This window comes from Eschscholzia californica, unplaced genomic scaffold (assembly GCF_041429995.1).
Source record: "Eschscholzia californica isolate CP2 unplaced genomic scaffold, dmEscCali1.0.p SCAF_5, whole genome shotgun sequence".
NCBI lineage: Eukaryota > Viridiplantae > Streptophyta > Magnoliopsida > Ranunculales > Papaveraceae > Eschscholzia > Eschscholzia californica.
The window spans coordinates 31,030,142-31,047,889 of record NW_028238472.1 but is presented as its reverse complement, the minus strand read 5'-3'; the positions used below and the strand labels follow the sequence as shown (position 1 = coordinate 31,047,889).

The 17,748-nt window shown below is 38.2% G+C and overlaps 1 pseudogene; it reads right to left on the bottom strand.

Moving 5' to 3' along the window:
* Positions 1-8,949: 8,949 nt before the first annotated feature.
* Positions 8,950-16,141, bottom strand: LOC147538575 (uncharacterized; annotated as a pseudogene).
* Positions 16,142-17,748: the final 1,607 nt, after the last annotated feature.

Below are 17,748 nucleotides of genomic sequence, written 5' to 3'. Positions count from 1 at the left end.
TTTGTTCTAAGGATGGAGAGGTTGTGTTGAAACTAAATGATGATACATTGACCCAGTAGTAAATTTACCTGATTGATTAAGATTCCATCTAATTTCATCTTGCCTTTCCAACTACAGATAAGTCTAACTTACTGCTTAGAACACTTTCAACCATTGAAAAATCCTCAACTGATTTTAACCAATAACTCAAATCAAAACCACAATAATCACCCAATTTGTTTTGTTTGAATGAGTTTGGAGAAAAAAAAGATAGGATACAAATATCATTCAAGTTCAAAAACTTTAAATTATCGCATAGATAATCAAATAAGAAAGAAATACGGTTTGAGATTGTATGTTTTAGACAACAGAAAAATGAAAAAGAAATTGGTTCTGCTAAAAAAAACTAAAAGTCAACTTTTAGCTTATTTCAAGCGCTTATTGGCAACTTTACGCGTTTGGTTAAAAAAAGTTGCGGCTTATTTAGGAAAGTCCATTTTTTCCAAAAAGCAAGCCACAAAATTAGCTGATTTTCAAAAGCTAGTTATGAAAATAAAATAAATATTTATCTTTTTTGTCACCATCAATAAACATCCACCATCACAACCACTTCAACACCTCCGCCACCACAATCACTCCACCACCTCCGACCATCACCCCACCACCTCTGACCATCACCCCACCACCTCTGACCATCACCCCACCACCTCTGCCACCTTTCTACCACCATCACCATCATTTCACCACTTCCATACCACCTCCAACGCAACTCCATCACCACCACTTAACCACTTCGCCGCAACTCCCCCACCACCATAACTATTCTACAACAATAAATTTTTTTATAACCACTCCACCACCTTCGCCACCACTCTACCACCAACAGTTCACCACCTCCCCCGCAACTTCACCTTCGGTGTAACCCCATCACCACCACTCCAGTTTCGCCCAACCACCACCACCAGAACCACTTCACCACCTAGGCCGGTCCTGACATTTTGGGGGCTCGAAGCGAGATCCGAAAATGAGGCCCCTATACTATACGCAAATCATAATTATAAAAACAAATACACAAGTACTTCAAAATTTTCATTATATCTATATTTCAAAAGGATAATAATGATTATATTCATTGAAGTTCTGTTCTTCGTACATTTTGAAGGATACGATGCCTAAAGTCTGAAGGAATGGTATCCTTCCGAAGGAGTGTCCATCGACCAAGGATGCAATGCGTGCAATTTGGCTATTAGGATCTTAATGACCTTATTCGGAAGATCATTAGTCCGGTCCAATTAGGGGTCGTAATGCTTAGCTAGAAGCCAACTACGATCGTCGAATCAAGAGTTGATTCGAGGCTAACATAGACCGGATCCTACAAGGGTTACACAACAGAATAATGATTTGAACGGAGAGAATTGACTAGATGGGTAATGGCAAATAAGTGGATTGGATCCGTTATTGGTAAGTCCAGAAAGATTCGGAGAAGTCCGAAAGAGATAAACATGTCCGGGCCCAAAAGGGAGGTCCGGAATGGCTTTAGGGAAGCCGGCCATGTGATGGCCGGCCAAGGCAATAGGGCCGGCCATGTGATGGCCGGCTAGGCCCTAAGTGGGCCGGCCAAGGAAGCCCATAAAGGGCTATGTTGGCCGGCCACACTAAAGAGACCCAATGGAGGGTATTTTGGGTGTTGCCTAATAATTAGGTTTATGGAATCCTAGTTTGGGTCTAAAACCTCTTCTAGGGATTTCTATATATACCTAATTATACAACCTAAAGAGAGAGATTGAATTCTCAACAACTGAGAGGGTTAACTGAAAGAGTTTCAGAATATACATCTCAGAGAGAGAGAAAAGGAGTTTTCTCAAGTATCTAGTCAAGAAGGAGTTCTTCATCTCAACCTTCAAGAAGGTCCTAGCTGACTGAAAGGAGGGAGTTCAAGTCATTATTCGGTGTCTCAAGTAGAGGAGCTACACTTGGAGCTCTTATCTTCCGAATACTGATCGGAATTTAGTTCGTGGGAAAGCGATTAAGAGGTAATCTTCTTTCCAATCTAGTTCATTGGTATGTTCATGTATAGATCCTGGATATAGTGTTTAAACATATGATGTTTGAGATTCCGCTACCAACACTATTCAATTAGGTGTATGAGATACACTAGGTTATTCCCCTACAGTGGCATCACGAGCCGTTTGCATGAACTATCTTTGACTAGATGAATTAGATTCATACTTGAACAACTAGATATTAGTGTTTTAATGTTTGAATAGAGATTTAAACATAAGTTTGATGAGATCAAATTAGGGTTTTGGATGAGATTCATGACCTAGAAACACTAGAAACAAAGTTTTATGAAAAGAGTTTTCATAAACAAGTGTTAGGGTTTTGGAATTTTGATAAAAATCATCAAAACCATGAAGATTGGTTGATGAATTGATCAAAAACAGTACCTAACAGCAGCTGGAACAAAGAAAAAGAAAAGAAAAATTAGTTGGAACGGCAGGATTTCCAAAAAGTTTGGAAACCCTAATGGCCGGACCGGCCAGGACGCGTCCGGGCCGGACCAGCACGTCTCGGACAGACAGTCCGAGACAGACAGGGACACGGACTGGAAATCCCAGTCCGTGAAGGACCGGGAATCCTAGTCCGAGCTGGACTAGGAGTCCGAGACTCTCGGGTCTCGGACATCCCAGAGCGTCTCGGACGCGTCTGGGAATCCCAGTCCAACACGGACTAGGAGTCCGAGACTCTCGGGTCTTGGACGTCCCAGCGCGTGGGACGCGTCTGGGACATCCCAGTCCGAGACGGAATAGGATTCTGAGACAGGAGCGTCTCGGATATCCCTGACGCGTCTGGGACACGCTCGAGGGAACCTATTTAGCGTCTCGGTCTAGGACCGAGACACTGGACGGGCGTCCGGATGCATCCAGGATGCGTCTGGAGCAACCAGAAGCATCTCGGATGCGACTGGAAGCTTCCGGACGCAACTCGGATGCGACCGGAGCATCCAGAAGCGTCTAGGACGCGTCTGGACGCGTCCAGAAGGCATCCCAGATAGGATGGCCTCTCCGTCTGTGCACAGAAGCGTCTGGGACGCGACTGTGAAGCACGGGTGCATCTCGGACCGAACATCCGAGATGGCACATGTGCTGTCCCGAGACCAGACACGTCTGGGACGCGTCTGGGAGTTCCAACAGCTCTCGGATTGAGCATCCGAGAGGCATATAAAGCGACCGGATGGTCTGGACACGTCTGGGACGCGACCAGGACGCATCCTAGACATCTCACCCGAGATGTCTATGGTCTGTCCTAGGACAGAAGCGTCTAGCTGGGCTAGGACGCGTCTGCCCGAGAGACATAGCACGGCAGGAAGGTGCTGTCCCGAGGACCGGACCTTGACCAGGCTGAGTCAAGAGTTGATCAGAGACCAGTCAAGGGACTTTGACCAGGGTTGACTCAGATCTTTTTGAGTGAGACTCAAGGGCTTTTTGGGCCATGATCTGAAAGGGAGTTTTTCAGACTTTTCTCCCGGTTCCGAGCATAATTATTTTCGGACTTAGACCCGGGTTAGAGGAGTACCCGAACGGAGTTTTTCCTTATTTTGATTTTGGAAACAATTAAGGAAGAAACACAATGTTCTAGTTTGAGTATTGAGAATACGAAACTTTAGAAACATTAGACATAGAGATGTCACAAATTCCCACGAATAACTATGCGATAGCAAAACCTAGAAACGAATCTAGGATACATACTTTATTTATTATGATTGTCATATTTTTGTATGTATGGATATATGTGATTGCGTAGAATAGTATACCTTTAGATAGGATTATCGTTTCTTGTTCTAAGCGCAAGGAGTTGTGCCCGAATAATACTTAGAGTATAGGGTCTTAGAATCTATTGACGAACTGAATGATGAGATCATGGTTCAAGTGGGAGTAGTCAATAGAGGTTCTTGGATAAGAATCCAATCGAACCATAGGCGAACAAGAAATAAACTTAAAAGATGGGATCTTTTAAGGGGTGATACTAAGATTTAACAAATCATTACGCAAACCCACATAAACTTTTACGTAATAAATCATGAATGGTTATGCGAGAGTTCACAGTAACGCAACTTGATAAATTACGTAATAAGTCCCAAAAAGAATTTTGAGTAAAGCCTACCCAGATTAAGACACCTGTTGAGCCCTTGTTCATCGATGGTGGGTCATGCCAAAGCAAGGTGCCATCTTTTACCTCGGGACAATACGGGTAGATCTATGAAGAGGTCTACATGTCTAAATGGTTATTCTCAAACGAGTCAGCAAAAGGGTTTTGGACTTCGAGGCTAAAGGACGATTTAATGTTTAAATCGTTAACCAAGAGTCATATGAGATATGATCAGTTAGGAGTTACTCACCCAGGAGGGTGAAGTTAAGGGCAGTGCCAAAGTACGCTTAGCTTCACAGGAATGGGATCTTGGAATTATATTATTCTAAGGGGACGACAAAAGTAGAATAATATAGGCAAATTAAGAAAATTGCCAGGATAACAAGTTTAATCACTTTCGCATTTCTTACATGTAGTTTAATTATGACAACAAACATCTTCAACCTCTACACCATACTTGAGAAATTGAACGATACCAACTTCGTTCAATGGGAGAGGAACCTGAGAAAGGTTCTAGGAAAAAGCGCAGAAATATTGGACATTCCGATCCCCGTGCTTTCAGAAACTTTTTCTGATGAAGAACCTAAGCAAGTAGATGATATTCGAAGGAAGTCGGCGCCAGTAACCGGTTTAATGCTAATGGCCATGGAAAGAAAATATATAGATATGTTCATTGAGATGGAGGCATACACCATTATTCGACGGCTAAGAGAAGTGTTTGGAACACAATGTCGAATAGAAAGATTTAGAATCACAATGGTGATACTGGGAATGCGACTGGAGAAAGGGAAACCCGTTCGTTATCATGTTTTGGAGATGATTGATCACTTCAAAGACATGGAATGGATGGGGTCTCCTATGCCAGTCGAACTGGCGGTTGACATCATCCTGAATTCATTGGATGAAAGGTTTAAGGATGTAGTAGCAAACTTTGAAGATAAGTTTGGACGGGTATCCTTCGAAAGTCTACTGGCGATTCTGGAAGTTGCTGAAAGTAGTTTCAGCACCCCTGAAACTCTAGAAGAGATTCTAGGAATTCAGGAGACTGTAAATACGGGAACGGAAGACGTTAGGAGAAGGAAGCCGTCTGGCAGGAGAATGGGCAAGAAAGCACCAAGACCCAGAACTATCCTTCCTAACAAAAGATGTCTTGTGTGCGGTAGTACATCTCATATTCGATTAAGAGATTGCCCGCGATTCTTGGAAGAACAAAACGACGGAGCTGGGAGTTCCGGTCAAGGTAAAAATTATTAAAAGTTATTCAATTAAATACACATTCCTCAAGGTATGCGATACCTAAAAGACTCTTATCATTGTGAATGACAGGAGCAAGAGGGAACTGAGTATTTATTGAAGAGGAGATGAACCTGTCGAAAGCTGAGAAGGCAAGAGTTGCTGGAAAAGCTCAAGAAGGATCATAGACTCGATAGGCGATACTTTAAAGTAGTTTTAGTATTTCTTTTTCTTTTTAGAACATTGACTCTGTAATGAGATTATGGGAGTGAATAAAATATGAGATATTTTATGATGTTCTCAAAAGAGCCTATCTAACTTTTAAGTAATTTTAACGAACGATCCGACTTAGTCATTCTAAATCTTGTAAGAGTACAAGAGTTCAGTTAATCGTAGAAAACAATGTTGGACATGAAAGTCTGCGATTAGTGTGATTAGAATGGACGTAAGACTTGATTGTGGAGAAGTTTTAGAAACAAATCCAGAATCGAGAAGTGGGTCTGGATGACTAAAGAATATGATGAGATCATGAGTTCGATAGTCATCGGTCTTCCAAAACACAAAGTCTAATACGTATCTGCCAAACCACTAAAAACCTAAAAGCTATAGTGAATAATTGAGTCCATCTGGATATGGATATTATTTTAGAAGGAGTTCTAAAATTATCAATTATTCTAATGTCTAAAGCGTGTTAGACATAAGTTCTTCAAGAAGAAGAACGGGGTTTTCTCGCCAAACATCGGAACACAATGGGATTGTTGCTCTCGATGGTGTCTTCATTAAAAGGAGGGTCCTTCTAAGAAGACAAGTGGGAGGAAAAATCGAATGGGATTCGATAAAGAGCAACAAGAGGAAGTAAGGAGTTACTTGCCTTAAAACAAAAGAGAGTAAGAGTTACTCGGCTTTAAAACGAAAGAGAGTAAGAGTTACTCGGCTTACGTGGAAAAAGGGATGTCGACTTGAATGGTTCAAAGAGACGATCGCCTGGAAACTTCTTAAGGAGTTAAGAAGGTTGCTCAAAAACCCCAAAGAATCTTTAGAAGATTCAAAAGAACTATAGCAGAAACCACTCTGAAATTGGATCGGAAATCCAAAGAGATAAGAGTAAGAATGGTTAAATCTTGTGAGACAAGAAGGTAAGTGGGAGTGAAACAAGAGTTGTTTCAGGTCCTGTATGTAGGAGACATACAAGAAAGGACAAGAAGACGAGGGTGAATTAACCATGGGAATCAAAAGTCTATGGAGATAGACCGGAGGATGATAAAGACTCGTTCAAAAGGAGTTTTGAAGATATCTGAACAAGAAGTTCTCTTGGAGAGAAATTCTACCCAACTCCCGTGATAAACACAGGAGAGACACTTATGTTAGAAAACATAAGAACGATCATGAGATGATTGTTGTTTACCCGTACATCTAAAAAGTACTTGGAGTACGAAAAGATGTCGTCGCCCATACAAGTCAGAAGATTGAAGAAAGTCATAAAAGTAATCTTCCGAAAATAAAAATAGGAATCTTTTAGGAAGGGCTAACAGATGGGAAAGAGTTTTCCATGCTGGGAGTCGTTGCTTAACTCTACTAGATAAGAAAGTAAAATTAGAACTTGGGAAGCGCTAATTTCAGTGGGAGAAAACTGATATTATCATAACAGCTTACGAAGAGTTCGAAAGCAAGATAATAACAAAGCGAAGTGAAAAGGAAACTAAACTGTCACCTTAGAACGATCATGAGATGCTCGGGTCTAAGGAATTAGGATCCGGGAGAAGAATCCTAAGAAGACTTGTAAAATTGAGAACGTGAAGGAGTTCACGCGGGTGCTCAAGTTTTGCAAACTCTTGTTATCCGAAATAAACTGGGTTTAATTCGTCATCTAAATTGTGGTTTAGAATTTAGACGACAGTCCAAAAGGATGGAGTGTTCCAGGTAGGTTTATTAGATACGTGATCTAATGAAAGAAACCCTACTAAGTGAACATGGAAGCACATCATCCTACTATCCCTAGTCCAGGTCATTAGTTGGACAATAATGACTTATGAAGACTAGCATGAGTGATTGACAAGATAGCGCTGTTTCTTGGGCTATGGGAATAGGAGTATTCAAAGGTCAACTTCATGGGTGTATAGTTGATACACTGGAAACCCGCCGAATGAGAGTACTTCAAGAGTTGAAGTTATAAGATGTCATAACTCTCATTTAAGCAAATTGGAGAGATTCCTCAAAACATGAGTACTCACTCAGTTTATGGAAGGAATGTCGAACTTTGGTACCGTCAAACGCCATCCGTAAAAAGTGGTTATAAAAGCGGCATACTGGGGGAGACAGGATAGACATGAAATTGAGTGGGAGTACAAGAATGGATTATGTTTTCCTGAGTAAAATCAGGATAAAGTATCTCCGGGCCACTTGATGAGAAACAACTGAAAAATGCATGGCCGTGCTCAAACGGATTAAGAGTTAATCGTTTGGATTGGAAGTTGTTCTCGGGATCAAGAGAGTCTGATAAATATGACATATCAGATGAGATACGAAAAAACATGGGAATCGAGCATTGCACTTGTTCTAAGTACAAGTGGGAGACTGAAGGATACAATGCCTAAAGTCTGAAGGAATGGTATCCTTCCGAAGGAGTGTCCTTCGACCAAGGATGCAATGCGTGCAATTTGGCTATTAGGATCTTAATGACCTTATTCGGAAGATCATTAGTCCGGTCCAATTAGGGGTCGTAATGCTTAGCTAGAAGCCAACTACGATCGTCGAATCAAGAGTTGATTCGAGGCTAACATAGACCGGATCCTACAAGGGTTACACAACAGAATAATGATTTGAACGAAGAGAATTGACTAGATGGGTAATGGCAAATAAGTGGATTGGATCCGTTATTGGTAAGTCCAGAAAGATTCGGAGAAGTCCGAAAGAGATAAACATGTCCGGGCCCAAAAGGGAGGTCCGGAATGGCTTTAGGGAAGCCGGCCATGTGATGGCCGGCCAAGGCAATAGGGCCGGCCATGTGATGGCCGGCTAGGCCCTAAGTGGGCCGGCCAAGGAAGCCCATAAAGGGCTATGTTGGCCGGCCACACTAAAGAGACCCAATGGAGGGTATTTTGGGTGTTGCCTAATAATTAGGTTTATGGAATCCTAGTTTGGGTCTAAAACCTCTTCTAGGGATTTCTATATATACCTAATTATACAACCTAAAGAGAGAGATTGAATTCTCAACAACTGAGAGGGTTAACTGAAAGAGTTTCAGAATATACATCTCAGAGAGAGAGAAAAGGAGTTTTCTCAAGTATCTAGTCAAGAAGAAGGAGTTCTTCATCTCAACCTTCAAGAAGGTCCTAGCTGACTGAAAGGAGGGAGTTCAAGTCATTATTCGGTGTCTCAAGTAGAGGAGCTACACTTAGAGCTCTTATCTTCCGAATACTGATCGGAATTTAGTTCGTGGGAAAGCGATTAAGAGGTAATCTTCTTTCCAATCTAGTTCATTGGTATGTTCATGTATAGATCCTGGATATAGTGTTTAAACATATGATGTTTGAGATTCCGCTACCAACACTATTCAATTAGGTGTATGAGATACACTAGGTTATTCCCCTACACATTTTTAGATGCAAAATCACTAATAATTGTCGAGTAGTCAAGATTTTCAGTCATTTCTTTCTCAATCGACAAGATAGCTAACCTATTTAAACTTTCTTGTGACATAGTAGATCGAATATAAGACTTGATCAACTTCAACTTTGAGAAACTTCTTTCGGCAGATGCAACGGTGACAGGTATAGCTAACAAAATTCTGTATGTGATCCACGCATTTGGATAGAATCCTTCTATTTCTTTCAAAAAATTTAACGCTTCAATTGGTGGTTTGACCTCTCTTGGTACAAGATGTTTCAACACTTTCAACTCTGAGAACAAATCAAGTCCGTCTATATCATATGACTCGTTAAACTTTAGAAAAGTTTCAAGGGAGGCACATGAATCTCTTAAACCATCATCATCTATAGAGTTTAACTTATTCAAATCGAACAAAAAACCAAATATTCTTTTGTACTCTTGAAATTGTTCAAATCGACTCTTAAATGAAGAAATGGCATGATCCAATATGTATAGGAAGTAATTTATTCTAAAGGATTCTTCAGCTGATAGTGATGTATCTTCATTTACATTCCCGTCGAACTGTTTTCTTCTACGAACGATAAGTCTTTCTCGAAATATAGCTTCGAACCCCATTGTAGTTGCAATCTCTTTAGCTTCAATCATGCCTTCTTCAAATCCCACTTCTCTATAACTTTGAAGATAACGAATGAGTCCTTCCAATTTATCTAATGCAACATTAATATCTATATCTTCGGTTTGAAGTGCTTTGCTAACAGAATTTACCACAAACAAAATATTATACCAAATAACCATGCTAAGCAAGAACTCAAAATTCCCAAAATCTTGCGTTATTATATTTTCAGCATCATGAACCGTTTTTGAATCATCATTTGTTTCCACCAATTTATGCAAAGCTTCTCGTATTTGTGGAGCTTGATATATACCGTATTGCTTTAACACTTTCAACTCGACTTTCCCATTGAGTTTGTGAAAGAGATTTTAGTGTGATACCATCAAAACCATGTACTTTCTCTTTCAAGATTTGCCAACGCTTTGGTGAAGATGAAAATAATACATAAATACTTTGCACCGCTCCAAAGAAAGAAATCCCTCTAGGACACGAGTTAGCCATATCACAAAGTAAAAGATTAAGACTATGACAACCACAAGGCGTGTAGAATGCTCTTGGATTTATGTCAAGCAATCTTTTTTGCACACCTTTCATATTAGATCCGTTATCATATCCTTGTCCTCTAACATTATTGATATTCAAATGGAGATTATCTAATTCATTCTTAAGGACATTAAAAAGACCTTGTCCGGATGTATCTTCCACTTTTAAGAACCCAAGAAAAAATTCTTCCACTTTTATGGGAGTTGTTGCAACATTGACACATCTTATTACTAACGACATTTGTTCCTCATGAATTGCATCAGGAGTGCAATCAAGTATAACTGAGTAGTACTTAGCATCCTGAATTCTCTTAACAATCATGTTCTTAGTCTCAGAAGCTAACATCAATATCAATTCATTTTGGATCTTATGACTAAGATAATGATAATGAATTTCTTCACTTTTAATGCGTTGAAGGTGCAATTTTAATACTTCATCAAACTCCGCAACCCATTCAATAATGCCCAAAAAGTTCCCGTTATTTTCTTCACCAATCTTCTCACTAGTCCCACGAAAGGCTAAACCTCTCCTAGCAAGAGTTCTCACAAGACCAACTATCCTCTTCAAAACTTTTTTCCAATGTTCCTTCTCTTTGTTAAGTTGTTCTTGAATATGTTTGTCAATAGTTTCGGCTCTTCGCAATCTAACGTCTAATTCATGCCATTTAGTCGAAGCTTCATAATGATCTTTACTACATTCATGACTTTTAAGTCTTCTCGTAAGATTTCTCCAATCTTGAAATCCTTCAAATGCTAGTTGACTAGTATTTCCACAAGCGAACAACTTACAACAAAAACAATATACTTTATTTTTCGAAATTGAATATACAAGCCACATCCTATCATACTTATCACCATTTATAGTAGTACGAGTATAATATGTCGGAGAGAAACGTCTACCATGTTCATCCATAGGAAAATCAAAATTAGTAATTCTTGTCGGACCTTTTTGTACCAAAAAGTCCCTTAAAGTTTGATCAATGATGTCCCAATTTCCCGGATCAAAGATATTTTTAGGTCTGTGTTCTTCATTGATGAGTTCTTCGTTAATGAGATCTTCATTTGTATTGTCACATAAGGGTTGACTTGTATTCTCTCTCTCAATATCATCTACAATGTCCTAATTCATGTTATTATCATTTGTTGTAACGTCTCCCGCACTTTCAATGTTAATGTCTCTATTGTGTCTAATAAATCGATCAAGGGCACCAACTTGGAATTGAATTAGGTCTTCTTCTCTTTTCTTTTTTTTTTTCCTTTTTTCGGACCCGGATACATACTTTCGTACTCTATTTGGAAGCATAGCTAAATCTTCAAAAGTCAATGAGAAAAACTATATCACATGATAATAACAAAAATAATAACTTAATAGGAACAATAATTAGCTAGGTTTTGTCAAATATTAAATTAACTAGTGACAATTGAAACATCTAATAATATATAGACTACGAGGGTGTAACCCGTGCTCGTGGGGCACAGACAGTTCTATAATTGCATTAAAGAGCGAAATTTACAATCTCAAATATTTATGGACATAAGCATGAGCTAAACATTCAAAACCAATTTAAGGAATCAAGCGCCAAAAAATAGTCAAAATCAATTCATTAGCCTTCTTATTGCAAGGCACATTGGACCCTCTTGGAACCAACATGCATATCTTCATCCTCTTCATATACCTATTCAGCCCGAGTTTGAGCTTGAGCTTGGTACAAAAGGACCATTTGTTCCTTGTCGTTCATCACACATTATTGTTTCCTTTCATTGGCCCAACTCCTGTTTGTCATTTGAATAATTGTCTTAGCCGGAACACAGTCTCTGGTGCCTAGCACTGCTCCGGAGATAAAGTGTCGGGAAACTCCACAGTGAAATGCTTGTATATCTTTCCTCTCACGAATGGCCTTTGGTAGATAGGCATTCCTCATCATTTATCGCCTCCAATGAATCTGCACGTTCATATTGTTACTAATTTTAATAGTACAACCACAAAATATCTTGATCGAAGTAAATTTGAAGTAACTATTTGGTGCTTCATTTTTTGAATATGGCCATAACCATGAGCTATAGGATGAACCATGAGTTATAGGATGAAAATTGGAAGTGTCTAAAATTTGCTCTATCATATGTTACATATGAGGTCCATTTTCCATTATCTCAATATCATTAAAAGCATAAAAGAAACTTAGCCTTCAATAGAAACTAATGTAAAAAAAAATTAATAAGCCTACCATATAAATAACAACATCAGGAAAGTATGCATGAACACTGCAAGCAACATAACAAAATGGCAAACTGAATAAGCCAAATAAGATCAAATTTGACATCATTTCATAAAATCAAATTAAAACCATCCCATAATACATAGAGAAACATAAATGTAAAAAAAAGGACTATTCATTAGTTGAATGTGTAGCATAGCAGCAAATCGAAATATATAGAAAGCATAGCAAACAGGTGCTCTATGATGCGTCTAAACTACTTGTCCATGTAAGCAGTGAACTTGTCGAGATAACCCGACTCAGCTTGAGTTATGTTTTCTTTGTAGTATGATGTAAGCTACAATAGATTCACGTCCATTTCAATCACAACTTCTTTTTACTTTCTTAAAAGAAAACCTACATAGTATAGATTGTAACAGTGTAAAATAAAGAATCAATAGTTACAACACTCCTTTAGTCCTTCTAATCACAAATTAAACTAATGCGATGGAATACTCATGAAAATGTTGTGTTTCCACCGTGGAGATTGAATGAGATAATGCTAGAAATAAAACCATCAACATTAAAATTCTAACAATGTAGCGTACCAAATATCTCAGCAAATATTTTTGGAAACATAAAAAGTAATACCGGACACCAATATATTTTTGTATTCGGATTGCACAACAGGAAGGACGTTAACTGAATGAAGGTGGACCTTATTTACCGAAGAAGTTATGTGTGAAGACGTTAGATTTTCAGAAATTGTCATTTCAGAACTCTGTGCAAAGTTAAGAACCCTAAATCAAGTTTAAACCAAGTAGACTTACAATCATTTTCACATTTGCACATGTTAACCTTCTCTACCGGCAAGAAAGCTCCGCTAGAGTTTGTAATACGGAAGAATATTCTCGAACATGGTCATTGGTTCATCAGAGCTTTATTTGCCTACAATAGAAAGTGCATTAACCATCTAGTTCATGTGTTGCATAATGATTCAAAGATGCAATTGTTCACAATTATAAACACATGATACCCTCAATAACATTGTCATCATGTGAATGAGATTTAGCTCACAAAATAAGAATAAGAGGCAACCATGATTTTGAGAGGATCTATAATTTCAATAGGTATTTTCAACAATAAGAATAAGAGGCAAGCATGATTTAGAGAGAGTAATATGCCCAACATATATGCAACAAAACTGGCTCATCATTTTTTAGTATAGTAGGTGTCTAACTAATAAAGCTAAAGGGAGAGTCTTTAGAAAATGAAATCATTGGAAAACATATTTTTAAGTTACATAATGTGAGTGAGTTCAAGTTCCTAGTCCCATTTCTTAAAGCGACAAAGATTTTTCGACGACATAGACGTGAATAAGTTACAATATATGTGATACTTCAAACATGGCTCTGTACACATTAATACTAAAAATAAGTTACAAAATCGAAAATGATAAAAGTAAAAGTGAGAATAGTAACCTTTTATTCAAACCTCTAATCGGAAGCCTAAACCAATTTGTTACAAAATGAGTTAGGGAAAGAAGCGTACCTGCCAGCAACGGTTTGGTTTTGGAGTCCTAAATGGATAAGTTATTCTAACATTGTGAAATACCTGAAAAATGAACTAATTACACAATGAAACAAAACAAAAAACTTATTAGTACCTCTTTGATATAAACCCTATTTAAAAAATCAGATCACCCAAAATGAGTTTGAACAATGTGGGTACTGATGTTACAAATCAAACCCTAAATTTCAGTAAAAATAAATTAAGTATGCTTAGTACAAATCAAAACCCTAAGCACTATATTTGGGTACTGTTGTTACAAATCCATGTAATGAGAGAGAAGGAAAATAAGCACACCCGGGAAAAAATTACTTTGTACAAATAAAAACCCTAAGCCCTAAATTTGGGTATTGCTGTTACAAATCCATGGGAAACCCCATATCAAAACCCTTATCAATTTCAGTTGAGGAGGAAACAATCAATCAAACAAATTAATCAAAGCCCTAACTTCATTTCAGTTGTGTGACTTTGCAGAGAGAGAGAGAGGGAGTGAGAGAGAGAGAGTGAGACAGAGAAAAAGAGAGAAAGAGATCGAGACAAGAAGAGGTACCTGCTTGAAAAGGAGAGTGAGAGCTGGAGAGGGAGAGAGACAGCAAAGGTCGGAGTGAGATGGGGAGGGAGAGGTAACTTGAAAGAAGTATATTCTAAAAGATGCATTTTCTCTTAATCTAAACGGTTTGGATAGTTGTTCTTCAAATCCCAACCTTTAAATTTTGAGATAATAAATCTCAACCGTCTTTTATATGGGCATGAGGATAAATCTGGACCATTAGGAGGAGGGGAAAAGATACGTTCCTCCCTTATTATATAGATAAACAACACATTAGTTACACATATTTCATATTTAGTAAGATGAGAGACTAGAAAGAGAGTGAAAGAGGAAACTCAAAACCTAGGTCTTGAACAAATCAAATTATAATAATAGTTGAACAATATCATTATATAATAGTAGATTACTAAGAGGTGTATTAGAGAAAGTGAACAAAAATTACCTCTTAGTGATGATTTGTGTTGACTTGATGTTGTGATAGTGGAGTGGAAAAAATAATGGTAGCCTTGAATGGAGAACTCGGTTCAGGTGGGTTTGACATTTCACGTTTGGCAATTGGGAATTGGGGGTTTCTAAAGTGTGGGAAGGAAGGATAATGGGAAGGAAAAAAGTAAAGGGGGAAGCATTTATAGGGTTACTTTATTGAGTTGGTGGGCCCACAGAAATGTAAAACAATTGACTGGGTAATAAAAATGTGGCCCAATCTTTAAGTTATTAATTGAGGGCCTTTAAAATTCATAATAAAAATAGATTTATATTGAAAATTTGTGGAGTTTGGGGGACCCTAAAATGTGGGGGCCCAAAGCAAGGCTTTGCCTGCTTTGGGCCCAGGGCCGGGCCTGTCACCACCATCACCACAAATCGACCACTCCACCACCACACTATACCACCTTCACCAACACCATATCACCACCGTCGTTGCAACTTTACCCCCTAACCACCAACACCCCCTTCATTCTACCACCAACATCACCACCACAACTCCGCCACCATTATGCACCACCACAACCGCCACAACACGTTCACCACCATTATGCACCACCACAACTGCTACAACACGTTCACCACCATTAAGCACCGCCACTACCTCCTCATTACCAACACAACGTAATTCTTAAATATATTACTATCACCATCATACTAAAACCGGCATCACCATTACATAAGGTTCAAATTTCTCAGATTTTGATATTTATGTGTTTATGAAAATTTAAAAAATTTATAGTATTATTTTATTACAGTGTTTAATATTTATATATATATATTTTTTATTGATATAATTATATAAGTATATTATTTTAATAATTTCAATATGAAGATTATATTTTTTAACCAAATGTCAGAGCATCTCCAATGCAAGACTCAATCTTAACATCTTAAGTGCCACACTGCCACCTAGGAGTTTAGAGTTTTTCTTTTAAAAAAACCTCTCAAATGCAAAACTCTATTGAGATCTTAAGATGATGTGGCAACTTAAGTTTTAAGAAAACCAAATAATTTTTTTTTTTTAAAGATTTCTTTTGAGACATCTCTATTGTCCACCTAAGCATTTTAAAAAAAAAACTTGTTTTCCGAGTAAATACCAAACTCCCATTTTTTCTCTTTATTTAAAAACCTAACTGACCGACTTCTTCATCCTCCCTTCAACTCCTCCCATTTTTTCTTCAACAACCATCTTCATCTCTTCCCTTTTCTCTTTCATTACTACAGAAGACATTTTGATCATTTCTACCTTTTCTCTTTCATTAAAAATTTATTCTTTCATAAAAAGGTATTATTTCTATTCTCTTCAACTGACATCTTCAACTCTTCTCTTGTTTCTTTCATTATAAATTTACAATACACATCTTCATTAATCTCTTCTCTTTTTTAGTTCGTTAAAAATTTAATTTTTCATAAAATGTATGAATTCTATTTATGTGAATCAATTTTCTAACTTCACATGTGCTGGTGGGTTTTCTAACTTTAGCTTTTGGACTTTATAACATGCATTACTTTATTGAATATTCAGAGAGGTATGCCAAAACTATCTTGTAACTTGTATACGCTTGATTCATGTTCATATTTTGCCAAGATCATATTGAAGGATTTATCCGTTCGGTCTGAAGGAGATGTCCTTCCGAAGGAGTGTCCTTCGACCAAGGTGGCAATGCGATCAATTTGTCAGTTAGGATAACGATGACCACACGTAAAGATCATCCAGTCCGGTCCAATTAGGGGTCGTAATGCTTTGCTAGAAGCCAACTACGATCGTCGGATCAAGGAGTTGATTCGCAGCTAACATAGACCGGATCCTACAACGGGTTACACATAAGAGTGGTAACTTGATCGGAGAGATTTGACTAGACGGGAACTGGCTAAAGTTGGATGGGATTCAACCGGAAAGGCCGAAAGGGTCCGAATGGAGATTCGGGACAAGATAGAAGGAAGGCTCTTTGGGCCGGCCATGAGATGGCCGACCAGAGTAAGTGGGCCGGCCATATAAGGCCCATGGTGGGCTGCCCTGGCCGGCCACACTTAAGGGGATTATCAAAATACCCCAAAAAGGGTATTTTGGTAATTATCTTTTCTGTGACCCAGAAAATAGAAAACCTAATCTGAATGAGATTCTAATTGGGGTTTGTCTATATATTGGGTCAGTTGAGAACAGAAAAGGTGTGGATTTTTCTCTAAGGAAAAATATACAACTCTCTCTATCTGAATATACAGCTGTTGGAGATAGAGGAATATAGAGAAAAAGTTCTCATTCTATCAATCTAGTCAAGAAGAAGAGTTCTTCTCAACCTTCTAGTAAGTCCTAGCAGTCTGAAAGGAAGGGAGATCAAGTCTATTCACTCGGTGTCTCAAGTAGAGGAGCTACAGTTGGAGCTCTCGATCTTTGCATGCGATTGGAATGGTTCGAGGGAAAAACGCGTTAAGGTATTTATCCCTCTCTAGTTCATTGATTAGTTTATGCATGTCGATCCTGGGCAATCTAGTGTTAAACATGAGATGTTTGAGATTCCGCTTACAACACTAGTTAGTGTATAGGATACACAAAACCCTACAGTGGCATCACGAGCCGGTTGCATGAAACTATCTCTGACTAGTCGAATTAGATTCGAGCTTGATTGATTAGATGATTTTATGTTTAAATAGGGATTTAGACATGAAATTGATTAGTTTAAATTAGATTTAGACTTAATCGGATAGAAAATTGAAAGAGTTTCAATGGGAAGACTTTAAAATTTGGTGTTTTTGAAAAGAGTTTTCAAAATAAAATTTTAAAGATGATGGTTTTTTTAAAAGAGTTTTCAAATTGCTGGTTTT